A 26,072-nucleotide genomic window follows, 5' to 3' on the forward strand; every position below is an offset into this window, starting at 1 on the left:
GTCGACAGTGTATAGGTACTCAAAAATAGAAAAGAAATAATTGAAAGGTCCATTCGAAAGACAGTAACTGTCTTGGCATGATTTGAAATATGTGAGTTTTCTTCCGATTGACGAAGACTGATCACTAGGCATTAGCAAAAAAAAAAAAACTCAGCTTCTTCCCTGACTCGTATTGATTTGACAGGTCCAATTTCTGAGACGATAATACCTTTCTAGTATCGTTACAGTCTATCTACTTGAATGTATAAAATTCTGATGATTGTTCCCACTATATGTGCTATTTCTTTGCAGGACTGTATATCTAAGAATTGACTTGGTGCACACACTCTATTTGCCTTAAGCTATTATATTAACAAGTTATTTTTGCAATGTTACGCCTGTAATATATCATTCATAGTGGATTTTATGTGTTTGTTACTTTATTATTATTATTCAAACAAGAAAGAAAAACTCAGTCAAATAGTTTCCGAGAATATAATCTCACATTGAAGAAAAGAACAAATCCTGGGCTAAAAAGTGAAGGTGACAAAAATATATCCCGTGAGGCGGAGTCGAACCACCGACCTAGAGATTCCTAGATTCTATCACACTACAGTCTCCCGCTCTACCAACTGAGCTATCACGGGCTGATGTCTATTGCCAGTAAATTTGTGTATTTATTGTAAAGAATCAAGTTCTGCGGAAGTTGGTCATATGATGTTAAAAATGAAGCCTATTTTAAATAAATGTTTTCATGAACCTTATTCCATATTCATAATTAGGACATGACAAAATCTCAATCACGATGAACGGAAAAGTCAGCTTTCTCTATATTTAAAATAATTATTCGGATTTTATTTGACGTAACATAACAGAAGCGTCCAAACTATATATCGATCCAATCAATAAAGTAAATGTAAAAAATAACATAGTAAGTGAAATGAAAAGATTCTTCGACATCATTTTTAATGCAGACGTTAACCCAGAAATCAACTGATGTATAAAACCTTAAGTTTTATGTCACTTTGTAACATTGCTCCGGTGGCACAATCGGTTAGCGCGCCGTACTTATAGACAGTACCTTCACTGTGCATAGCACAGTATGAGGAATGCGGAGGTTGTGAGTTCGATCCTCACCCGGAGCAATTAGTTTTTTACCATTCAATTTATTAAATTTGATCCCTTCTTGTTACGCATGTCAACTTGTTACGATCAAAATCTCTTTGACAAGGAAATGGGTATCGACAAAAAATATGAAGATACCCGGATTTTATTTGTGAGTTTGAGTATGCCTTTCAGAGTACACGTGTCGTTTTGATTGCATATCAATTACCAGTCATATCGTTTCGATGTAAATTTACATTGACGGTTTTCCATTCTTTTTATCTAACCAGCAGCATGGTCGACAGTGTATAGGTACTCAAAAATAGAAAAGAAATAATTGAAAGGTCCATTCGAAAGACAGTAACTGTCTTGGCATGATTTGAAATATGTGAGTTTTCTTCCGATTGACGAAGACTGATCACTAGGCATTAGCAAAAAAAAAAAAACTCAGCTTCTTCCCTGACTCGTATTGATTTGACAGGTCCAATTTCTGAGACGATAATACCTTTCTAGTATCGTTACAGTCTATCTACTTGAATGTATAAAATTCTGATGATTGTTCCCACTATATGTGCTATTTCTTTGCAGGACTGTATATCTAAGAATTGACTTGGTGCACACACTCTATTTGCCTTAAGCTATTATATTAACAAGTTATTTTTGCAATGTTACGCCTGTAATATATCATTCATAGTGGATTTTATGTGTTTGTTACTTTATTATTATTATTCAAACAAGAAAGAAAAACTCAGTCAAATAGTTTCCGAGAATATAATCTCACATTGAAGAAAAGAACAAATCCTGGGCTAAAAAGTGAAGGTGACAAAAATATATCCCGTGAGGCGGAGTCGAACCACCGACCTAGAGATTCCTAGATTCTATCACACTACAGTCTCCCGCTCTACCAACTGAGCTATCACGGGCTGATGTCTATTGCCAGTAAATTTGTGTATTTATTGTAAAGAATCAAGTTCTGCGGAAGTTGGTCATATGATGTTAAAAATGAAGCCTATTTTAAATAAATGTTTTCATGAACCTTATTCCATATTCATAATTAGGACATGACAAAATCTCAATCACGATGAACGGAAAAGTCAGCTTTCTCTATATTTAAAATAATTATTCGGATTTTATTTGACGTAACATAACAGAAGCGTCCAAACTATATATCGATCCAATCAATAAAGTAAATGTAAAAAATAACATAGTAAGTGAAATGAAAAGATTCTTCGACATCATTTTTAATGCAGACGTTAACCCAGAAATCAACTGATGTATAAAACCTTAAGTTTTATGTCACTTTGTAACATTGCTCCGGTGGCACAATCGGTTAGCGCGCCGTACTTATAGACAGTACCTTCACTGTGCATAGCACAGTATGAGGAATGCGGAGGTTGTGAGTTCGATCCTCACCCGGAGCAATTAGTTTTTTACCATTCAATTTATTAAATTTGATCCCTTCTTGTTACGCATGTCAACTTGTTACGATCAAAATCTCTTTGACAAGGAAATGGGTATCGACAAAAAATATGAAGATACCCGGATTTTATTTGTGAGTTTGAGTATGCCTTTCAGAGTACACGTGTCGTTTTGATTGCATATCAATTACCAGTCATATCGTTTCGATGTAAATTTACATTGACGGTTTTCCATTCTTTTTATCTAACCAGCAGCATGGTCGACAGTGTATAGGTACTCAAAAATAGAAAAGAAATAATTGAAAGGTCCATTCGAAAGACAGTAACTGTCTTGGCATGATTTGAAATATGTGAGTTTTCTTCCGATTGACGAAGACTGATCACTAGGCATTAGCAAAAAAAAAAAAACTCAGCTTCTTCCCTGACTCGTATTGATTTGACAGGTCCAATTTCTGAGACGATAATACCTTTCTAGTATCGTTACAGTCTATCTACTTGAATGTATAAAATTCTGATGATTGTTCCCACTATATGTGCTATTTCTTTGCAGGACTGTATATCTAAGAATTGACTTGGTGCACACACTCTATTTGCCTTAAGCTATTATATTAACAAGTTATTTTTGCAATGTTACGCCTGTAATATATCATTCATAGTGGATTTTATGTGTTTGTTACTTTATTATTATTATTCAAACAAGAAAGAAAAACTCAGTCAAATAGTTTCCGAGAATATAATCTCACATTGAAGAAAAGAACAAATCCTGGGCTAAAAAGTGAAGGTGACAAAAATATATCCCGTGAGGCGGAGTCGAACCACCGACCTAGAGATTCCTAGATTCTATCACACTACAGTCTCCCGCTCTACCAACTGAGCTATCACGGGCTGATGTCTATTGCCAGTAAATTTGTGTATTTATTGTAAAGAATCAAGTTCTGCGGAAGTTGGTCATATGATGTTAAAAATGAAGCCTATTTTAAATAAATGTTTTCATGAACCTTATTCCATATTCATAATTAGGACATGACAAAATCTCAATCACGATGAACGGAAAAGTCAGCTTTCTCTATATTTAAAATAATTATTCGGATTTTATTTGACGTAACATAACAGAAGCGTCCAAACTATATATCGATCCAATCAATAAAGTAAATGTAAAAAATAACATAGTAAGTGAAATGAAAAGATTCTTCGACATCATTTTTAATGCAGACGTTAACCCAGAAATCAACTGATGTATAAAACCTTAAGTTTTATGTCACTTTGTAACATTGCTCCGGTGGCACAATCGGTTAGCGCGCCGTACTTATAGACAGTACCTTCACTGTGCATAGCACAGTATGAGGAATGCGGAGGTTGTGAGTTCGATCCTCACCCGGAGCAATTAGTTTTTTACCATTCAATTTATTAAATTTGATCCCTTCTTGTTACGCATGTCAACTTGTTACGATCAAAATCTCTTTGACAAGGAAATGGGTATCGACAAAAAATATGAAGATACCCGGATTTTATTTGTGAGTTTGAGTATGCCTTTCAGAGTACACGTGTCGTTTTGATTGCATATCAATTACCAGTCATATCGTTTCGATGTAAATTTACATTGACGGTTTTCCATTCTTTTTATCTAACCAGCAGCATGGTCGACAGTGTATAGGTACTCAAAAATAGAAAAGAAATAATTGAAAGGTCCATTCGAAAGACAGTAACTGTCTTGGCATGATTTGAAATATGTGAGTTTTCTTCCGATTTTAGGCATTAGCAAAAAAAAAAACTCAGCTTCTTCCCTGACTCGTATTGATTTGACAGGTCCAATTTCTGAGACGATAATACCTTTCTAGTATCGTTACAGTCTATCTACTTGAATGTATAAAATTCTGATGATTGTTCCCACTATATGTGCTATTTCTTTGCAGGACTGTATATCTAAGAATTGACTTGGTGCACACACTCTATTTGCCTTGAGCTATTATATTAACAAGTTATTTTTGCAATGTTACGCCTGTAATATATCATTCATAGTGGATTTTATGTGTTTGTTACTTTATTATTATTATTCAAACAAGAAAGAAAAACTCAGTCAAATAGTTTCCGAGAATATAATCTCACATTGAAGAAAAGAACAAATCCTGGGCTAAAAAGTGAAGGTGACAAAAATATATCCCGTGAGGCGGAGTCGAACCACCGACCTAGAGATTCCTAGATTCTATCACACTACAGTCTCCCGCTCTACCAACTGAGCTATCACGGGCTGATGTCTATTGCCAGTAAATTTGTGTATTTATTGTAAAGAATCAAGTTCTGCGGAAGTTGGTCATATGATGTTAAAAATGTGGCCTATTTTAAATAAATGTTTTCATGAACCTTATTCAATATTCATAATTAGGACATGACAAAATCTCAATCACGATGAACGGAAAAGTCAGCTTTCTCTATATTTAATATTATAATTATTCGGATTACATTTTACATAACAAAACAGAAGCGTCAAAACTATATATTGATCCAATCAATAAAGTAAATGTAAAAAATAACATAGTAAGTGAAATGAAAAGATTCTTCGACATCATTTTTAATGCAGACGTTAACCCAGAAATCAACTGATGTATAAAAGCTTAAGTTTTATGTCACTTTGTAACATTGCTCCGGTGGCACAATCGGTTAGCGCGCCGTACTTATAGACAGTACCTTCACTGTGCATAGCACAGTATGAGGAATGCGGAGGTTGTGAGTTCGATCCTCACCCGGAGCAATTAGTTTTTTACCATTCAATTTATTAAGTTTGATCCCTTCTTGTTACGCATGTCAACTTGTTACGATCAAAATCTCTTTGACAAGGAAATGTGTATCGACAAAAAATATGAAGATACCCGGATTTTATTTGTGAGTTTGAGTATGCCTTTCAGAGTACACGTGTCGTTTTGATTGCATATCAATTAACAGTCATATCGTTTCGATGTAAATTTACATTGACGGTTTTCCACTCTTTTTATCTAACCAGCAGCATGGTCAACAGTGTATAGGTACTCAAATATAGAAAAAAAAAATAATTGAAAGGTCCATTCCAAAGACAGTAATGTCTTGGCATTATTTGAAATATGTAAGTTTTCTTCTGATTGACGAAGACTGATCACCAGGCATTAGCAAAAGACCTCAGCTTCTTCCCTGACTCGTATTGATTTGACAGGTTCAATATCTGAGACGATGATAACCTTTCTAGTATCGGTACAGTCTATCTACTTGAATGTATAAAATTCTGATGATTGTTCTCACCATATGTGCTATTTCGTTGCAAGACTGTATATCTAAGAATTGACTTGATGCACACACTCTATTTGCTTTAAGCTATTATATTAACAATCATATGCGATGTCTTTTATTTTACATACACCTGCTTCAATAAATGTCTTAAGATATAACATTTTATTACCATTTGTAATATTTGGATTTAGAAAAAGCGGAATATCAAAAACATTTTCTGAATTAACTTTAATATCTACATTTTCACAAATACTTTGCCATGACAAAATCAGACTTTGATAAAATTCTGGTAATGCATCTATTTTTCTATTTCGGAGATCACAGAATAAAATTTCAATTCCAAGATTCATATTTTCAAACTTAGAAAAGAAATAAAGACAAGTTTGTTTCCATATAGCACAGTAGTTTTCATCCAACAGTCTACTCAAATATTTTAATCTAAAAGCATACATTTTCTGCATAATATCAGGAAAATTCAATCCTCCGTCAACTACTTTATTGATAATAACCTCATATGCTACAAGAGGAGGTTTATTATTCCATAAAAATTCTAAACATTTCTTTTTTATAAGTATGCAATACTTTTCAGGTATATTCACAACCATTAATGTATACCACAGTTTACTCATAAGTAAGGCACTAATAACACTTACTCTTCCATGAAGAGTTAAATGCCTCATTTTCCAAAAATTCAGGAGTTTTGTAATTGATTGTACTTTACCTTCCCAATTCAATTTTTCACATAATGTTTTATTTTTTCCCACCCATATTCCTAATAACTGTAAGACTTCATCACATTCTTTTATTTTCCAAATTTTTAAATCATTTGAACAAATTTTCCCTTTTCCAAGTGCTAAAACTTCTGATTTTTCTTTATTCAATTTTGCACCCGATGCTTTTTCGTACAATTCTAGTACCCGAAATGTTTCACTAACTGAATTTTTGTCCACTAAGGTCAAAGTTGTATCGTCAGCATGTACAAAAACCTTTTCTTCAACATTTGTATTTGGTATTACAACACCTCTTATCTCACAATTTTTCTTAATAGCAATACTCAATGGTTCTGCTAACAAAACATATAACAGAGCCGAAATGGGACACCCCTGTTTGACAGAGTTTTTCAATCTAAAGTATGGAGTCAAAAATCCATTACATTTAACTGAACTAAAAATGTTGGTGTAAAATATTTTTATCCATTTTTTGAATTTATTACCAAATCCAAATTTATCCAAAACTGCAAAAAGATACTCGTGTCCAGCTCTGTCAAATGCTTTTTCTTGATCTAATTTTAATAAATAACATTCTATATCATCCATTTCTACTAAATCCATAAAATCCCTAACACTAACAACTGTATCAGATATATCTTTTCCTAGAATACAACAGCTTTGATTTGGTGAAATAACTTTTGGTAGTACATACTTAAATCTATTTGCCATTACTCTGGCAAGTATTTTGTAGTCAACATTCAACAAGCTAATTGGCCTAAAGTTTTTCAAATCTGATTGATCACCTTTGTTTTTAAAAATTATATTTATATTCCCATATCTCATAGATCTAGATAATTCTTCATTTTCCTCAATACTTTGATAAATATATAGTAATACATGCTTTAATTCATTGAAAAAATACAAATAAAATTCTGCAGTAATACCATCTGGTCCAGGTGTTTTCCCTTTTTTCATACCTTTAAAGGATTTTTCAATTTCCTCAATACTAATTTCATCATCACACATTTCTACATCTTCATCATCAATTTTTACATTAACATTATTCAATAATTCATCAACTGAATGCATATCAATACTAACACAAGAAAACAAATGTTTATAATAATCATGTATAACATCAAGTAAATCATTTGTTTCTGTAACAATTTTCCCATCACAATCTTTTATTTCACTTATCACATTCTTATTCTGTCGATACTTTTCTAATTTCAAAAAATATGCAGTATTTCTATCACTTTCTAAAGCCCACTGTGACTTTGATCTTAAAATTGCACCTTGACATTTGTATGTTTCAATATCTTCTAATTGCGTTTGCAATTCTAAAAATTGTTCACTGTTTATCTGAATACCATTTGCAGATTTTACTGATAATTCTTGAATTTTATTCTGCAATTTATAATATTCCCTGTTTAAATCTTTTTGCTTTTCTTTGCCATAAATTTGGCTTAATCTTTTAATTGTAAATTTTAAATTATCCCACCAAATTAAGGGATTTGACACATAAAATTCTGACCCAATTTCATTTGCAAATAATCTCTTCATTTTATCAATAAATAACTCATCTTGTAAAAATGAATTATTAAAAACCCACACACCTGGACCTCTTTCTACATTACAAAAATCTATCTTCATGTTGACGATACTATGATCACTAAAACTAGTATCCTTATAATGAATATTCTTAATACATGATTTTAAATCTAATGACACTAGAAAATAGTCTATTCTGCTTTGGGTTAAAAACCCTTGTACAACCTGTTTTCTAGAAAAAACTTTTGTATTAACATTTCTATTTCTCCAAATATCATATAATTCTTTTTCTTGCATAAAATTATATAAGGATTTTACAGCCTTATCATTACAATGCATGGTTTTACCACTCTTATCCAAACTTGATAATGTAGTATTAAAATCTCCAGCAACTAATACATATTTTCCTTTACTAATTTTTTGTTTACACTTTAAGAAAAACTCATATCTTTCATTTACATTATTTGGTGCATATATATTATAAATGTCAATTAATTTATCATTAATTGTCCCTTTTATATGAATAAATCTTCCATTATCATTTTCCACTTCTAAAAAAATGTTTTTTAATTTCTTACTAACAAGAATAGCAACACCTTGACGGTTATTACCACTATTACTATAAAAAATATCTCCATCCCAAATAGTTTTATCTCTTTTAATTCTTTCTACAAACAAATCATTCCAAAATGTTTCTTGTAAACATATAATATCATAAAATCTTTCATTACACAATGAAAAAATACAATTCCTCTTATTGCTATCACAAAGTCCGTTACAATTAAGACTTATAACATTAAACATAGCCATTACTATAAAAAAATATATTGAATATTATATAATATTTACAATCCATTTTTATTTGTTTCTATTTTTTTTTTGATGTGCCAACATAGCAGCTCTTACATTAACCTTAACTTTCAATGACTTTCGTCTTGCATTTTTTTTAAATATATTTTTGCATTTGTCTTCTACACTAGCCCACTCACTTTCTTCATCAGTCAATGGGTCAGTGTCCATACTTATTTCATCTAATTCACCAAATACACCATCATCTCCTCCCTGGCTGCATTTTTGTTCCAGAGAGGGGATGTTACTAATTTTCTCATCATTAACATTTGTTTCACATGAAACATTTTCATTCATAATTTCATTTGTACTTAACAATACATTACATTTACTAATATTGCTATTAACAGTTACAATATGTCCTTCTGAAATCTGCTCACTGTCTTTATTCGTCATCTCGGTCGCGATCTTTGTCTTTACACCATTGTCGGTCGCGATCTTTGTCTGTTCACTATTGTCAGTCGCGATCTTTGTCTTTTCACCATTTTCGGACGCGTTATCAACGGTCTCTGTTACATCATCTGCCATGGCGTCATCAGCGTCTGTATATTCATCATCATCATCTTCATCTCCATTACCAATACCATCACCAATTGCTCCATCTCCATTACCATTACCATTTCTGTTAACGTCATCTCCATTCCAATCCTCACCATTAGCTTCTATATCATCACACATGATATCACTTGTGTGTACATCGGCAACAACTTTTACCACCTTTGACTTTTTCACATCATCACTGGTTCCCTGTTCCGAACTTATGACTGAGGGACCAACATCTAACGTATTCCCACTAATCAAGTCATTTTCACTTTCTTTTAATTCTGTATTGTTTTCTTCACTACTGGTGATAATCTCTTGATATTTTCTTTTGTGGTCCGAAACTCTGCCCCAAGGTGTTTTTCTTTTTCCTTCGGGTATATGACCAAATCCTTCTCCGAAATAACGCTTTCTCGTTAAACAATCGCAATCACTGTATGGCCTTAGGCAACTCTTACACTTATTCTCTAAACAGTTTTTACTAATATGTCCTTGTTGACCACATTTAAAACATTTAAATTCTGGACAATCTTTGTATAAATGTTCAGCACTATAACAACCCGAACAAACTTTGACCTGGTCATTATGAATAACCCTATACTATGCTGTTTCCTTCCCGCTAACTGTAAATTTTATAGAATACGGTATTGAGGCAAGTGTAGGTGGTAATTTTACTTTAAAAACCCTAGTACCATCATATACATTCGATCTACTGCTCATTTTTCTTTTCCTAATGTCAGTTACTATTTCAACACCCATTCTATCAAATCTATCAATTATTTCTTCATCTGTTACGTACATGCTCATATTGAAAATTGACACAATTCTAAATACTGATACTAGTTCATTTACACTAATGGATTTACCTTGTATAAATAAACCGTCTCCTGATATTTCTCCTACATTTCTCCTTTCCCGCATTACTACTTCATAATTGTTATCATTCTTGGGAACACACGCTAGCACCGATCCTACACCACATTTCTTTTCAATTTCATCTATCACTAATTCTGGGGTAATCACTTTAGTACTGCCAACATTCACACGAACAGTTTGTTCCTTTGAATAATTGTCATCCAAAGGGTTCGTTTTGTCACCCATCCCGGGTGACAAAACAAAGTCTTTTTCAACAAAAAAGTTGAAAAAATCAAACGATATTAAGGTATATTATCACATTCTGACACAAAATATACAAATTCACATATACGATGACTTGGAAAAACACAGTTTTTGAATTAGATTGACTCTCTCGATATAAACACCTGTTTACTCTTTCATAGGTCAACCGCTCTATCTACTTGAATGTATAAAATTCGGATGATTGTTCCCAATATATGTGCTATTTCTTTGCAAGACTGTATATCTAAGAATTGACTTGGTGCACACACTCTATTTGCCTTAAGCTATTATATTAACAAGTTATTTTTGCAATGTTACGCCTGTAATGTATCATTCATAGTGGATTTTACGTGTTTGTTACTTTATTATTATTATTCAAACAAGAAAGAAAAACTCAGTCAAATAGTTTCCGAGAATATAATCTCACATTGAAGAAAAGAACAAATCCTGGGCTAAAAAGTGAAGGTGACAAAAATATATCCCGTGAGGCGGAGTCGAACCACCGACCTAGAGATTCCTAGATTCTATTACACTACAGTCTCCCGCTCTACCAACTGAGCTATCACGGGCTGATGTCTATTGCCAGTAAATTTGTGTATTTATTGTAAAGAATCAAGTTCTGCGGAAGTTGGTCATATGATGTTAAAAATGTGGCCTGTTTTAAATAAATGTTTTCATGAACCTTATTCAATATTCACAATTAGGACATGACAAAATCTCAATCACGATGAACGGAAAAGTCAGCTTTCTCTATATTTAAAATAATTATTCGGATTTTATTTTACATAACATAACAGAAGCGTCCAAACTATATATCGATCCAATCAATAAAGTAAATGTAAAAAATAACATAGTAAATGAAATGAAAAGATTCTTCGACATCATTTTTAATGCAGACGTTAACCCAGAAATCAACTGATGTATAAAAGCTTAAGTTTTATGTCACTTTGTAACATTGCTCCGGTGGCACAATCGGTTAGCGCGCCGTACTTATAGACAGTACCTTCACTGTGCATAGCACAGTATGAGGAATGCGGAGGTTGTGAGTTCGATCCTCACCCGGAGCAATTAGTTTTTTACCATTCAATTTATTAAATTTGATCCCTTCTTGTTACGCATGTCAACTTGTTACGATCAAAATCTCTTTGACAAGGAAATGTGTATCGACAAAAAATATGAAGATACCCGGATTTTATTTGTGAGTTTGAGTATGCCTTTCAGAGTACATGTGTCGTTTTGATTGCATATCAATTAACAGTCATATCGTTTCGATGTAAATTTACATTGACGGTTTTCCGTTCTTTTTATCTAACCAGCAGCATGGTCGACAGTGTATAGGTACTCAAAAATAGAAAAACAAAATAATTGAAAGGTCCATTCGAAAGACAGTAACTGTCTTGGCATGATTTGAAATATGTGAGTTTTCTTCCGATTAACGAAGACTGATCACTAGGCATTAGCAAAAAACCTCAGCTTCTTCCCTGACTCGTATTGATTTGACAGGTCCAATTTCTGAGACGATAATACCTTTCTAGTATCGTTACAGTCTATCTACTTGAATGTATAAAATTCTGATGATTGTTCCCAATATATGTGCTATTTCTTTGCAAGACTGTATATCTAAGAATTGACTTGGTGCACATACTCTATTTGCCTTAAGCTATTATATTAACAAGTTATTTTTGCAATGTTACGCCTGTAATGTATCATTCATAGTGGATTTTACGTGTTTGTTACTTTATTATTATTATTCAAACAAGAAAGAAAAACTCAGTCAAATAGTTTCCGAGAATATAATCTCACATTGAAGAAAAGAACAAATCCTGGGCTAAAAAGTGAAGGTGACAAAAATATATCCCGTGAGGCGGAGTCGAACCACCGACCTAGAGATTCCTAGATTCTATTACACTACAGTCTCCCGCTCTTTTTTTTTTCAATAAAATTTTTATTCACAATATGTACAATAAAATGTGAATTGGCAAGTCTCCGAATTCACTAGTATTTAAAACAATTTTTGTTAATGTACCAATTTATGTGTTAGTAAATCTTAACAGAATTCCATCTAGATTGTATGTTTACTTTCTATACAGAGCTCGAAATAATGTTCATTGATTGTCTATGAGAGCTCAAAATATTTATCAATTTTAAAATATAAAATATCGTCTATCACAGGCACTTAATAAAACATATTGATACAAGAGGAATAACTCTTAATGTCTTTCTACCTTCACGTCTACTGATGGACGTTTTAAATTAAAAGTTTGTAACTACCTGATTCATGTGTGTACAGCAGCAGTGGATTCTTTTCCACAAAATATTTAATAAAAAGATGTAATTTGTTGGTCATTTTGTAATATGTGTGTTCATATTCAACATATTTGTGTATTGTAAAGATAAATAATCTTTTTGTACCTATATCTTTTTCTTCGTAAATTTTTAATTGTCTTGCTTTATATATTGACAATCTTGCAACACTTAATAGAAAATTGACAAAATATGTGTTAACTGCTTTTGTATTAACCAAATATCCATGTAAGATCAGCTGATCATAATCCATGATTGGATGTTGTGTGTCTTTTAAAAGTACATTGTGTATTATGTCAATTAAATACCGTTTGAAATCGATCTGAGACATACAACCACTCCAAAGGTGAAACATATCCTCAGGGCTTGATTTGCATGACAAACACGTGTTACTATCTACCTTGTTAATACGTTGTAATTTATCAAGGGTAAATATAGTGTTTGTTGCCACCCTATAATTTAGACTAATACACTCAGGCGGGATATGACATTGATTGACAACCCGGTATAATGCACGAAAACACATTGAAGGGAAGTGTTTCAACCAAAACATTTCTGATGTGGGCGGCTCGGAAAACCCTTGTAGGAGGAGTTTATAGAAAATTTTTGTAGTAGCCTTCGGGAATTCGGTCATATTTGTTCCGACCGTTAAACATGGAAATCTGTCAACATTAACTGGATTTATTGCTGTTAATTCGTTTTTCCACAATTGCGGTATTGCATTTAAAATTCTTCCGTATGCATTTATGATCACCCAACTTCGTAATTCTGGGTATTTTTCTTGTACTATTTCAATGATTGAATCTTTTGAAAGAAAACCTGGAATAAATTCGTAGCAAATATCTTTGATTTTAACAATACCGGAATTTATGAATTCTCTGTACAACAGTGCTTTGCCTTTCAAATTAATAACCGGATTACAAAATAACGGATTTTCATAGATATGCTGGACGTGTATGTTGAAATCAACTTTGGATTTAATTGCATAATATGCCTGGATCATTTCTTGGTAAAATTTTGGTAAGATTTTTATCTGATTTAAATTAAAGCAAGCATACGCAATATTTTCGGCGATTTTCATATTTTCTATTTTGTTTATAAAATATCTCATTGTACTCTTCCAAAGTGCATGACAATTAGAATCTAGAAATTTACTGAAAAATTCTAATCTAAAAGCTTGCATTCTTAAATGAATGTCGGGGACATTCAACCCTCCTTCAATTTTAGCCGCAACTACTGTTTTGTATTTTACTAAATGAGAATTATTTTGCCAAAGAAATTTTAATATTATTGCTTTTATTTCATTTTTGTACTTGTCCGGAATTGGACAAACTGTTAAAGTGTAATAAAATCTAGACATAATTAATGATGTCAGAACTGTTGCACGCCCGTGCAGCGTTAATTCTCTTTTAGACCAAAAGTATAAAATTGTTTTTGCCTTTTTTATTTTTGAATCCCAATTTAGATAATCACAAATTTCAGAATTTTTCCCCATGTAAATTCCCAATATTTGTGTCACTTCATCAGCTTGTTTTATTCCATAATCTGTTAATTCCTGATTTAATATTGAACCTGAACCTAAACACATTATTTCTGATTTTTGTTTGTTTATTTTAGCACCTGAAGCTTCACTATAAGTATTTAACACTTTAAAGGTTTCATCTATGGACTGTTTATCTTTAACTGTAAAAGTAAAGTCATCTGCGTGCGCAAACACGGTAGAATTTTTATCTGAATTTGGAATTTCTATTCCTTTTATGTTTTTATTTTTCAAAATTGCCTGTACTAGAGGTTCAGCTGCTATAACGTAGCAAAGAGCAGAAATTGGACACCCCTGTCTTAAACTATTAAAAATTGGCACATAATTTGTCAAAAATCCATTACATTTTATTGTACTCCTAATTCCTTTATAAAACAGTTTTATCCAATGAACAAATTGAGGGCCAAATCCAAATTTTTCTAAAATATGAAATATATATTTATGGTCCACTCTGTCAAAGGCCTTTTCTTGGTCTATTTTAATTAAATATCCTTCTAAATTATCATTTTTTATTAATTCAATTATGTCTCTCAGACTTGCAGTTGTGTCAGCAATGTCTCTACCCAAAATGCAACATGTTTGACTGGGAGAAATTATTTTAGGCAGTACATGTTTTAATCTATTAGCCATTATTCGTGCCAAGACTTTATAATCTACATTTAATAGCGATATGGGTCTATAATTTGAAATTTTATTTCTTTTGCCTTTCTTTTTATAAATCAATGTTATCATACCTAATCTCATTGAACGAGGCATTACTTTTTCTTGATCTATGACTTGAAAAATTTTATGAAAAATTTCACCAAATAAATGAAAAAAATTACAATAAAACGAGACTGTTAAACCGTCAGAACCAGGACTTTTGTTTTTATTCATTTCATGTAAAGATTTAAAGATTTCTTCTAATGTTATATCTGAATCACAAAAATTTACATCATCTTCAGAAACTTTATTTGTTAGAAAATTGCTAATTTCTTTCATTTTAGATTTATCAATATTCGTACATGAGTACAGATTTTTATAATAATCTTGTATTTCATCTAAGACATCAGTAGATTTTGTCAGCAATTTGCCTTGATCATTTTCTAATTCTTTAATAGCATTATTTTCTTGTCTAAATTTTTCCAACTGCATGAAATATTTTGAGTTTTTATCGCCTTTAACAGCCAAGTAAGCTTTTGATCTAAGAATTGCGCCTTTACATATTTTATCCTCAAAATCTTTTATTTTAGATTTTATTTCTTCATATTCATTCGCATTATACTCTAAATTATTTGCTGCTAGATTTGAAATTTTATCAAACTTGTTTTGTATTTTAAAATATTCAGCCTTTTCTCTACATTTTTTATCTAGCATACACTTGAGTTTCTCTTTTTATTCTATATTTTAAATTATCTATCCAAATTAATGGGGCTTCATTATAAAGTCGGCAGTTCTTTTCGTTTATAATTAAATTGTTTATTTTTTCAACATACACTTCGTCGTCCAGGAGCATATTATTGAAAATCCACACACCCGGCCCGCGTTCGATTAAAGAAAAGTCGATATTTAATACAACAAACGAATGATCCGTAAAAGCTGTGTGTTTATAATACACATTTTTAACGAACGACGTAAACATTTTAGAAATGAAAATATAATCGATCCGACTCTGGACTAATTTGTTCTCGATCACACGTCTCCAAGAAAATACCCGCGAGGTTGGGAATCGAGAGCGCCACACATCATAAATGTTAAAGCTATCTAATAAATTATTAAGCGATTTAAAAGCTTTATCTTCAAAATGTTTTCCAACCCTATCCAATGGGGATAGTGATTGATTGAAGTCACCAAGCAATATCAAATCATCCGACTTTGGTATATTATCATTTACTTTTTTCAGAAACAGATCTCTCTCATTGACGACATTTGGATAATATACATTTACAATGTCGATAATTTTGTTATCAACTTCAAGTTGAATATAAATAAATCTACCATCAAAACCTTTGATTTCAGTGACATAATTTTTGTACTTTGGACTAACAAGAAATGCTACTCCTTGTCTGTTTGTATCTGAACATGAAAAAAAAATTTCACCATTCCAATGTTTTTTGTTTTCAACAATAAAATCAGGGTTCCAAAAGGTTTCCTGTAAAGCTACAATATCATATCTATTTTCAGAACAGATTGCACACAACTTTATAAATTTAGCAACATCTAACAAACCATTAACATTGATGGAAACACACTGAACCATCAAGAAAAAAATATACCAAATAAGTTGTCCCTTGAAAGCGAAAAATTAAGTATTTTTAGGACTCGACTTATTACCGACAGAATGTCTTCTAACATATGAAATATTTGGCCTAACAACAATGCGATTACGTCTAGCTCTACCACCATATTTCACTAATTCATTAGCCATTTCTTCATCAGTCATTTCAACCAAAGACTCGTTTTCTGAGTTCAATTTGTCAATAGATACATCCGGGTCAGAGGTCATGGTACACTCTTCGTGTTCCATGTCCTCTGACTCTTTACCACACACAACATCTGTACCCCCCTTTTCAGATATATCCCCAGGGCTGGGCACATTATTATCAAAAGAATTAACAACATTGTCATTATCAATAAGTAAATCAAGTTCATTATCAACTGCTTCATCAGCAACCTCGGTCGTCGTTGTTTCACACGGTTTTTCTGTTTCACACATCTCAGTCTCGATTATATTTATTTCGTCACCATTGGATTCATCATTGTTATGTTCATCTACGTTTATAACGGTATCTGCATTGTTGTGTACTTCAACGGTTATAACGGTATCGGCATTTAAATTGTCAATAACGGGTTTAGATTTCTCTAACGTTTCACTTGTAGGTGTGTCATTTTCAACTCGGCTTTTCTTTTGGAGAGGTTGTTCGGATTCATCGTTATGCTCGTTTTCATTGGTATCACGCTGTTTTGGTTTAGTTTCTGTGTCTTTTTTTTCGTCGTTTTTTTCAGGATTTTCAGAGGCAGTACAATTATCTGACGTCTCGCACTTACATCTACGAGGATAAAATCCACATTTAATACATTTGGAGCTTTCACAATACTTGGAAATATGCCCAAAACTCTGACAATGATAACACTTATTGTTTGGACAGTTCAGATACAAATGATTAGGTGACAAGCAATTCGAACACACCTTTGATTGGTGGTCGTGTTTGACTCTAATGTATTCATGTTGATTGTTACCTAAATCAAACTTCATGGTATACGGTAGACTTGATATATTTGGCGGAAATTTAACCACAACATACCTAGTTCCGTCGGTCACACTCGTACCATCATACATGTGTTGTTTTATCGGGGATTTTAATTCAACATTATATGCTTCCAACTTATCCCTAATCACATCATCAGAGATAAAGACCGGCAGGTGCATAAAGCTTACAACTCTATCTTTGGAATATATCGCTTTGCAATTATATCTCGTTGAACCAATTACAAAAGGGCCATTACTGAGTTCATCAGCCGCGTCACAATTTGCTACAGTTATTTCATATAAGTTACCACTTCTGGGTACCACAGCTAAAACATTTCCTTCTCCACACAAAACCTCAGCTTCTTCTATAATACTATTTGCACCAACCTTCTTGTTGTCTGCAACATCGACAATTAATGTCAGTTCTTTTAAAAGACGGCCTCCCCTCTCACCAGACATGGCGAAGGGGAAGTCTAAAGTCACTCAAAATTCAAAAATAACAATCAAAAGTTCAGAATATACCTGACTTGGAACAGCAACTTCAACAATAGCAGGCCACCAAAACTTGATGGCCTGCGGGTACACTAAATATCTTCTGGATTACACTCTCTGATGAAAACACGTCAGCACATCATGGAAGTCAAACCGAAAGTCCTCTACAGTCTCCCGCTCTACCAACTGAGCTATCACGGGCTGATGTCTATTGCCAGTAAATTTGTGTATTTATTGTAAAGAATCAAGTTCTGCTGAAGTTGGTCATATGATGTTAAAAATGTGGCCTATTTTAAATAAATGTTTTCATGAACCTTATTCAATATTCATAATTAGGACATGACAAAATCTCAATCACGATGAACGGAAAAGTCAGCTTTCTCTATATTTAATATTATAATTATTCGGATTACATTTTACATAACAAAACAGAAGCGTCAAAACTATATATTGATCCAATCAATAAAGTAAATGTAAAAAATAACATAGTAAGTGAAATGAAAAGATTCTTCGACATCATTTTTAATGCAGACGTTAACCCAGAAATCAACTGATGTATAAAAGCTTAAGTTTTATGTCACTTTGTAACATTGCTCCGGTGGCACAATCGGTTAGCGCGCCGTACTTATAGACAGTACCTTCACTGTGCATAGCACAGTATGAGGAATGCGGAGGTTGTGAGTTCGATCCTCACCCGGAGCAATTAGTTTTTTACCATTCAATTTATTAAGTTTGATCCCTTCTTGTTACGCATGTCAACTTGTTACGATCAAAATCTCTTTGACAAGGAAATGTGTATCGACAAAAAATATGAAGATACCCGGATTTTATTTGTGAGTTTGAGTATGCCTTTCAGAGTACACGTGTCGTTTTGATTGCATATCAATTAACAGTCATATCGTTTCGATGTAAATTTACATTGACGGTTTTCCACTCTTTTTATCTAACCAGCAGCATGGTCAACAGTGTATAGGTACTCAAATATAGAAAAAAAAAAATAATTGAAAGGTCCATTCGAAAGACAGTAATGTCTTGGCATGATTTGAAATATGTAAGTTTTCTTCCGATTGACGAAGACTGATCACCAGGCATTAGCAAAAGACCCCAGCTTCTTCCCTGACTCGTATTGATTTGACAGGTTCAATATCTGAGACGATGATAACCTTTCTAGTATCGGTACAGTCTATCTACTTGAATGTATGAAATTCTGATGATTGTTCTCACCATATGTGCTATTTCGTTGCAAGACTGTATATCTAAGAATTGACTTGGTGCACACACTCTATTTGCCTTAAGCTATTATATTAACAAGTTATTTTTGCAATGTTACGCCTGTAATATATCATTCATAGTGGATTTTATGTGTTTGTTACTTTATTATTATGATTCAAACAAGAAAGAAAAACTCAGTCAAATAGTTTCCGAGAATATAATCTGACATTGAAGAAAAGAACAAATCCGGGGCTAAAAAGTGAAGGTGACAAAAATATATCCCGTGAGGCGGAGTCGAACCACCGACCTAGAGATTCCTAGATTCTATTACACTACAGTCTCCCGCTCTACCAACTGAGCTATCACGGGCTGATGTCTATTGCCAGTAAATTTGTGTATTTATTGTAAAGAATCAAGTTCTGCAGAAGTTGGTCATATGATGTTTAAAATGTGGCCTATTTTAAATAAATGTTTTCATGAACCTTATTCCATATTCATAATTAGGACATGACAAAATCTCAATCACGATGAACGGAAAAGTCAACTTTCTCTATATTTAATATTATAATTATTCGGATTACATTTTACATAACAAAACAGAAGCGTCAAAACTATATATTGATCCAATCAATAAAGTAAATGTAAAAAATAACATAGTAAGTGAAATGAAAAGATTCTTCGACATCATTTTTAATGCAGACGTTAACCCAGAAATCAACTGATGTATAAAAGCTTAAGTTTTATGTCTCTTTGTAACATTGCTCCGGTGGCACAATCGGTTAGCGCGCCGTACTTATAGACAGTACCTTCACTGTGCATAGCACAGTATGAGGAATGCGGAGGTTGTGAGTTCGATCCCCAATCAGCCCGTGATAGCTCAGTTGGTAGAGCGGGAGACTGTAGTGTAATAGAATCTAGGAATCTCTAGGTCGGTGGTTCGACTCCGCCTCACAGGATATATTTTGGGTGGTCGAGTGGACCTTTAAGTGACTGGACGTTGTGTTTATGTCTAAGGAAATATTTACATGTTATAAGTGATTGCTCGGATTTCCAAGCATATTTTGGAATATAAACGTTCTAACTTGTATCAGAAGTAAGTTTTTGACTTTGATTATAACAAAACTGTCGTTTGTAATGTTTTACATTATTGTAAACATTGTCGTATAGAAAGAGGCTACCCAAGGGTGAATTATATTATAATGGAGAGACTTCCATCCTTATTAAGGAGTACCATTGAAAATGCTTGTGAACAATTTCGAAATATTACATTTACTGTGCATGGTGAAAGTGACAGAGCACGTATTTCTATAATGTTTGCAAATGAAGATACAAATAAAAGTAAACGAAAGTCGATTTCAACTGTCAACCGTGACAAAAAACGAATGAAAGAGTATAACAACAGTGTTGAAACTATTTCGAATATTGAAAATCATATCGAGATGATTCATTCAGATTGTGTATTTGAAAGCAATAAAATACAGGACGAAACAGTGGCGGCAAGTACATCGGATATAATGGACATTGAAGATAACCCGTCTGAGGCCTCCGTTATAGCATGTTCAGGTAACATTGAAACCGGTATAGAACGTCCAAATATAGAACTGTGTGCAATCGATACAGGTAAAGAATTGTCTGTATCAGTTAATTGTGTCAATAGAAAAAATGTAAATAAAAACAAAGGTAGATTATCCATGGACAAAATTGAAAGGAATAAATGTAATACAAAAGATGATGAACTTTCAGAATTTCCGCCGCTTAGTAAAGTAAATTACAGGGATATTCTATCTGCTACATCTCAACGCGATAAATTGGTAGAAAATAATGACAAAAGTAAACAAACATTTCCGTCAAATATTGCAACTGATATTAAGTTAATTCCAAAATTTGTTTTGAAACAATCAGGAGATCGTAACGAATTGTTGATCGGAAAAACATTGCGGAATCGTCTGATATTGTATCATATAGATGAGAAAGAATTTGAAATACTCGATTGCAGTGACCGAGGTTTCTATAAATTTAATAAAGTGTTGACTGAAGATTTTCGTGATGTAAGAACTATACCGAAATTGATGACTGATGATGTGAGAAAAGGACTAGATGAGATGATAGAATTTGCGACAAATAAAAAACTTTAAATGTTTTATTATTTTATTATATGTTGATTTGTAAGAGAGATAGTTTGTATGTTGTTTGTGAGTATGTTGTGAATAAGTTTTTCCAAATATTTTGAAAATTTTTGTGCTCTGTTTGCATGTCTTAAAATAGCTGATGATTGACTCGATATTTAATACTTCGAATTTTGATTGCGTTGTGGAATGGAATCCAGCCCAGTGCGAACAATATTTTCTATTGTATTATTTTTTATCCTCTGTCGGAAAATAAGACGTCATAATCATTTTTTCACTCTAAATTTTCTTTGTATTCTGTGTAAGCTTTTTATCAATTTGAATGTATGTGCTAAATGGTAGATAAGAGTGAGTTAGAATATAAGTATATGAATATTTTTCTACAAGGATATAATATGATATCAATATATGAGTATATAACCAGATAATTGTGTTCGTGACAAATATTTCACGCATTTGAATTGTAAATGTAGAATATTGAATGTTTCTTTTCAGAGAAAGGACAGTAATTGATAATAATGTTTTTCATTGATGTGTAATTTTGAACTGTGATATGTAAATACGAAGTTTGATTATAATAAAGATAAAAAAAAAAAAAGCGCGCCGTACTTATAGACAGTACCTTCACTGTGCATAGCACAGTATGAGGAATGCGGAGGTTGTGAGTTCGATCCTCACCCGGAGCAATTAGTTTTTTACCATTCAGTTTATTAAGTTTGATCCCTTCTTGTTACGCATGTCAACTTGTTACGATCAAAATCTCTTTGACAAGGAAATGTGTATCGACAAAAAATATGAAGATACCCGGATTTTATTTGTGAGTTTGAGTATGCCTTTCAGAGTACACGTGTCGTTTTGATTGCATATCAATTAACAGTCATATCGTTTCGATGTAAATTTACATTGACGGTTTTCCACTCTTTTTATCTAACCAGCAGCATGGTCAACAGTGTATAGCTACTCAAATATAGAAAAAAAAATTGAAAAGTCCATTCGAAAGACAGTAATGTCTTGGCATGATTTGAAATATGTAAGTTTTCTTCCGATTGACGAAGACTGATCACCAGGCATTAGCAAAAGACCTCAGCTTCTTCCCTGACTCGTATTGATTTGACAGGTTCAATATCTGAGACGATGATAACCTTTCTAGTATCGGTACAGTCTATCTACTTGAATGTATAAAATTCTGATGATTGTTCTCACCATATGTGCTATTTCATTGCAAGACTGTATATCTAAGAATTGACTTGGTGCACACACTCTATTTGCCTTAAGCTATTATATTAACAAGTTATTTTTGCAATGTTACGCCTGTAATATATCATTCATAGTGGATTTTATGTGTTTGTTACTTTATTATTATGATTCAAACAAGAAAGAAAAACTCAGTCAAATAGTTTCCGATAATATAATCTGACATTGAAGAAAAGACCAAATCCGGGGCTAAAAAGTGAAGGTGACAAAAATATATCCCGTGAGGCGGAGTCGAACCACCGACCTAGAGATTCCTAGATTCTATTACACTACAGTCTCCCGCTCTTTTTTTTCTCTTGATAAAATTTTATTCAGATAATACATATAAAAAGAATAATCAGGCTATACTCCTGAAAATTCACATTATCACAATATAAGCTTGTACGATTACAACTTCAATCATATGTAATATATTCACAATTAATAACACATGATAATTATCACACTAGAAATCAATTTGAATTTGATTGTCTCTAATAATTAATACTGGATTATTTTCACTATAATACTTTTCAAATAATTGTAGCGCATTGTTGCGTTTATAATGTTCATAAGCATAGTTCACATTTTTAACCAGAGTAGACTTAAAGTATTGTTCTATGTCTATAATCTTATTTTCTAACATTGCAATATTTCGTCTTTTTACAATACAAAATCTTCTTATTGCTAATACACTATTTACAAAATAGTAATTAATATATTTATTTTGTTTTGTCAAACCAAACATACACATGAACTCAAAACTAAGGTCATTTATATAACTGCCTGAACTCTTATACAAAATATTGTGTAAAAAATTCTTTACAAAATCATTGAAGCGAGTTAACATCGTACACTCTAAAATCAGGTGATTTAAATTCTCAGGTAGAGTTGAGCAAATAGGACAAAGTGAGTCCTTTGTAATACGGCATTTAAATAGCCTTTCTTTTGTAAATATAATACGGTGAAAAACTTTAAATGCCACCTCGCGACAATCGCTTTGTAAAAAAGAAAAATTCATGATTTTCTGGATCTTTCTCAGGTCAAAATCTGCGTACATCAAACGCCATCGTGATACAGATTTAGGTTCTCTAGAAAGCTTTGATACAAGCATTCGATAATAAAAATTCGTCGTGGATGGAAGTGAACAAATTTGGACGCCATCTTTAATCATGGGTTTTAACACAGGAGTTTTACTAACATGCACATTTGCTTCAACTAGCACTTTATACTCATCAGGTATTGTTTCTAACACATTTCTACCTGCATGTAACATTTTATTTTCCGAAACTTCCGGAAATTTTTCTAATACAATCTCTTGAATATAACTTTCTTTCAAGAAACCTGGTTTACATTCATATGCGATGTCTTTTATTTTACATACACCTGCTTCAATAAATGTCTTAAGATATAACATTTTATAACACAGTCTCCCGCTCTACCAACTGAGCTATCACGGGCTGATGTCTATTGCCAGTAAATTTGTGTATTTATTGTAAAGAATCAAGTTCTGCGGAAGTTGGTCATATGATGTTAAAAATGTGGCCTATTTTAAATAAATGTTTTCATGAACCTTATTCAATATTCATAATTAGGACATGACAAAATCTCAATCACGATGAACGGAAAAGTCAGCTTTCTCTATATTTAATATTATAATTATTCGGATTACATTTTACATAACAAAACAGAAGCGTCAAAACTATATATTGATCCAATCAATAAAGTAAATGTAAAAAATAACATAGTAAGTGAAATGAAAAGATTCTTCGACATCATTTTTAATGCAGACGTTAACCCAGAAATCAACTGATGTATAAAAGCTTAAGTTTTATGTCACTTTGTAACATTGCTCCGGTGGCACAATCGGTTAGCGCGCCGTACTTATAGACAGTACCTTCACTGTGCATAGCACAGTATGAGGAATGCGGAGGTTGTGAGTTCGATCCTCACCCGGAGCAATTAGTTTTTTACCATTCAATTTATTAAGTTTGATCCCTTCTTGTTACGCATGTCAACTTGTTACGATCAAAATCTCTTTGACAAGGAAATGTGTATCGACAAAAAATATGAAGATACCCGGATTTTATTTGTGAGTTTGAGTATGCCTTCCAGAGTACACGTGTCGTTTTGATTGCATATCAATTAACAGTCATATCGTTTCGATGTAAATTTACATTGACGGTTTTCCACTCTTTTTATCTAACCAGCAGCATGGTCAACAGTGTATAGGTACTCAAATATAGAAAAAAAAAATAATTGAAAGGTCCATTCCAAAGACAGTAATGTCTTGGCATTATTTGAAATATGTAAGTTTTCTTCCGATTGACGAAGACTGATCACCAGGCATTAGCAAAAGACCTCAGCTTCTTCCCTGACTCGTATTGATTTGACAGGTTCAATATCTGAGACGATGATAACCTTTCTAGTATCGGTACAGTCTATCTACTTGAATGTATAAAATTCTGATGATTGTTCTCACCATATGTGCTATTTCGTTACAAGACTGTATATCTAAGAATTGACTTGGTGCACACACTCTATTTGCCTTAAGCTATTATATTTACAAGTTATTTTTGCAATGTTACGCCTGTAATATATCATTCATAGTAGATTTTATGTGTTTATTACTTTATTATTATGATTCAAACAAGAAAGAAAAACTCAGTCAAATAGCTTCCGAGAATATAATCTGACATTGAAGAAAAGAACAAATCCGGGGCTAAAAAGTGAAGGTGACAAAAATATATCCCGTGAGGCGGAGTCGAACCACCGACCTAGAGATTCCTAGATTCTATTACACTACAGTCTCCCGCTCTTTTTTTTTTATCTTTATTCATCATACTTCACATATATATATAATTACAATTTTTATATACACACATTTATATACATTATTATCACAGTTTTAAATATCCATTTATTTTGACATATACTTTATCTATTTACGTTCATAATATTCATTCATCATTACTGTTATATACTTTATATATTTCTTTCAAAATATCCATTTATATTTAAAGTTATATACTTTATATATTCACTTTCAAAAAAAGATATCCATTCATTTTTACAGTTATATACTTTATATACATGTATTTACTTTTAAAATATGTCTTTTATTTTTTATTTTTTATCTTTTTTATTTTTTTTTTTAAATTTTCTTCAATTTGAAACAACAAAATACTATCTCTTATCAAATAAAACTTAATGATTCGTATTCAATTCTGTAAACAGTGATTTTAGTCAAAACAGTTATGCAAGATGAAAAAAATAAAACAATATATGCGGATGGAGTTCCAATTCCTTCACATATTCAAATTTTTAAATCAGCCGCATAAGTTATTAACCAAAGACTTATCTTTTGAAATTGAACAAAAAACTAGTATTTCGGTATGCTAAAAAATA

At 32.4% G+C, this 26,072-nt stretch overlaps 14 non-coding genes across 14 annotated transcripts; 8 read left to right on the forward strand and 6 right to left on the reverse strand.

Moving 5' to 3' along the window:
- Window positions 1–536: 536 nt before the first annotated feature.
- On the reverse strand, window positions 537–626 carry Trnay-gua (transfer RNA tyrosine (anticodon GUA)). Its single transcript is given in 2 exon segments — window positions 537–572; window positions 590–626. It is a non-coding gene; the product is annotated as a tRNA-Tyr (tRNA).
- A 388-nt stretch (window positions 627–1,014) lies between these two features.
- Window positions 1,015–1,124, forward strand: Trnai-uau (transfer RNA isoleucine (anticodon UAU)). Its single transcript has 2 exons — window positions 1,015–1,052; window positions 1,089–1,124. It is a non-coding gene; the product is annotated as a tRNA-Ile (tRNA).
- A 792-nt stretch (window positions 1,125–1,916) lies between these two features.
- Trnay-gua (transfer RNA tyrosine (anticodon GUA)) lies at window positions 1,917–2,006 on the reverse strand. Its single transcript is given in 2 exon segments — window positions 1,917–1,952; window positions 1,970–2,006. It is a non-coding gene; the product is annotated as a tRNA-Tyr (tRNA).
- A 388-nt stretch (window positions 2,007–2,394) lies between these two features.
- On the forward strand, window positions 2,395–2,504 carry Trnai-uau (transfer RNA isoleucine (anticodon UAU)). Its single transcript has 2 exons — window positions 2,395–2,432; window positions 2,469–2,504. It is a non-coding gene; the product is annotated as a tRNA-Ile (tRNA).
- A 792-nt stretch (window positions 2,505–3,296) lies between these two features.
- Window positions 3,297–3,386, reverse strand: Trnay-gua (transfer RNA tyrosine (anticodon GUA)). Its single transcript is given in 2 exon segments — window positions 3,297–3,332; window positions 3,350–3,386. It is a non-coding gene; the product is annotated as a tRNA-Tyr (tRNA).
- Window positions 3,387–3,774: 388 nt separating this feature from the next.
- Window positions 3,775–3,884, forward strand: Trnai-uau (transfer RNA isoleucine (anticodon UAU)). The gene is made up of 2 exons: window positions 3,775–3,812; window positions 3,849–3,884. It is a non-coding gene; the product is annotated as a tRNA-Ile (tRNA).
- A 775-nt stretch (window positions 3,885–4,659) lies between these two features.
- On the reverse strand, window positions 4,660–4,749 carry Trnay-gua (transfer RNA tyrosine (anticodon GUA)). The gene is given in 2 exon segments: window positions 4,660–4,695; window positions 4,713–4,749. It is a non-coding gene; the product is annotated as a tRNA-Tyr (tRNA).
- A 391-nt stretch (window positions 4,750–5,140) lies between these two features.
- Trnai-uau (transfer RNA isoleucine (anticodon UAU)) lies at window positions 5,141–5,250 on the forward strand. Its single transcript has 2 exons — window positions 5,141–5,178; window positions 5,215–5,250. It is a non-coding gene; the product is annotated as a tRNA-Ile (tRNA).
- A 5,757-nt stretch (window positions 5,251–11,007) lies between these two features.
- Trnay-gua (transfer RNA tyrosine (anticodon GUA)) lies at window positions 11,008–11,097 on the reverse strand. The gene is given in 2 exon segments: window positions 11,008–11,043; window positions 11,061–11,097. It is a non-coding gene; the product is annotated as a tRNA-Tyr (tRNA).
- A 388-nt stretch (window positions 11,098–11,485) lies between these two features.
- On the forward strand, window positions 11,486–11,595 carry Trnai-uau (transfer RNA isoleucine (anticodon UAU)). The gene is made up of 2 exons: window positions 11,486–11,523; window positions 11,560–11,595. It is a non-coding gene; the product is annotated as a tRNA-Ile (tRNA).
- Window positions 11,596–18,685: 7,090 nt separating this feature from the next.
- On the forward strand, window positions 18,686–18,795 carry Trnai-uau (transfer RNA isoleucine (anticodon UAU)). Its single transcript has 2 exons — window positions 18,686–18,723; window positions 18,760–18,795. It is a non-coding gene; the product is annotated as a tRNA-Ile (tRNA).
- A 789-nt stretch (window positions 18,796–19,584) lies between these two features.
- Trnay-gua (transfer RNA tyrosine (anticodon GUA)) lies at window positions 19,585–19,674 on the reverse strand. The gene is given in 2 exon segments: window positions 19,585–19,620; window positions 19,638–19,674. It is a non-coding gene; the product is annotated as a tRNA-Tyr (tRNA).
- Window positions 19,675–20,171: 497 nt separating this feature from the next.
- Trnay-gua (transfer RNA tyrosine (anticodon GUA)) lies at window positions 20,172–20,261 on the forward strand. Its single transcript is given in 2 exon segments — window positions 20,172–20,208; window positions 20,226–20,261. It is a non-coding gene; the product is annotated as a tRNA-Tyr (tRNA).
- A 4,254-nt stretch (window positions 20,262–24,515) lies between these two features.
- Window positions 24,516–24,625, forward strand: Trnai-uau (transfer RNA isoleucine (anticodon UAU)). Its single transcript has 2 exons — window positions 24,516–24,553; window positions 24,590–24,625. It is a non-coding gene; the product is annotated as a tRNA-Ile (tRNA).
- Window positions 24,626–26,072: the final 1,447 nt, after the last annotated feature.

The sequence above is a fragment of the Mytilus galloprovincialis genome, chromosome 3 (assembly GCF_965363235.1).
Source record: "Mytilus galloprovincialis chromosome 3, xbMytGall1.hap1.1, whole genome shotgun sequence".
Lineage (NCBI taxonomy): Eukaryota > Metazoa > Mollusca > Bivalvia > Mytilida > Mytilidae > Mytilus > Mytilus galloprovincialis.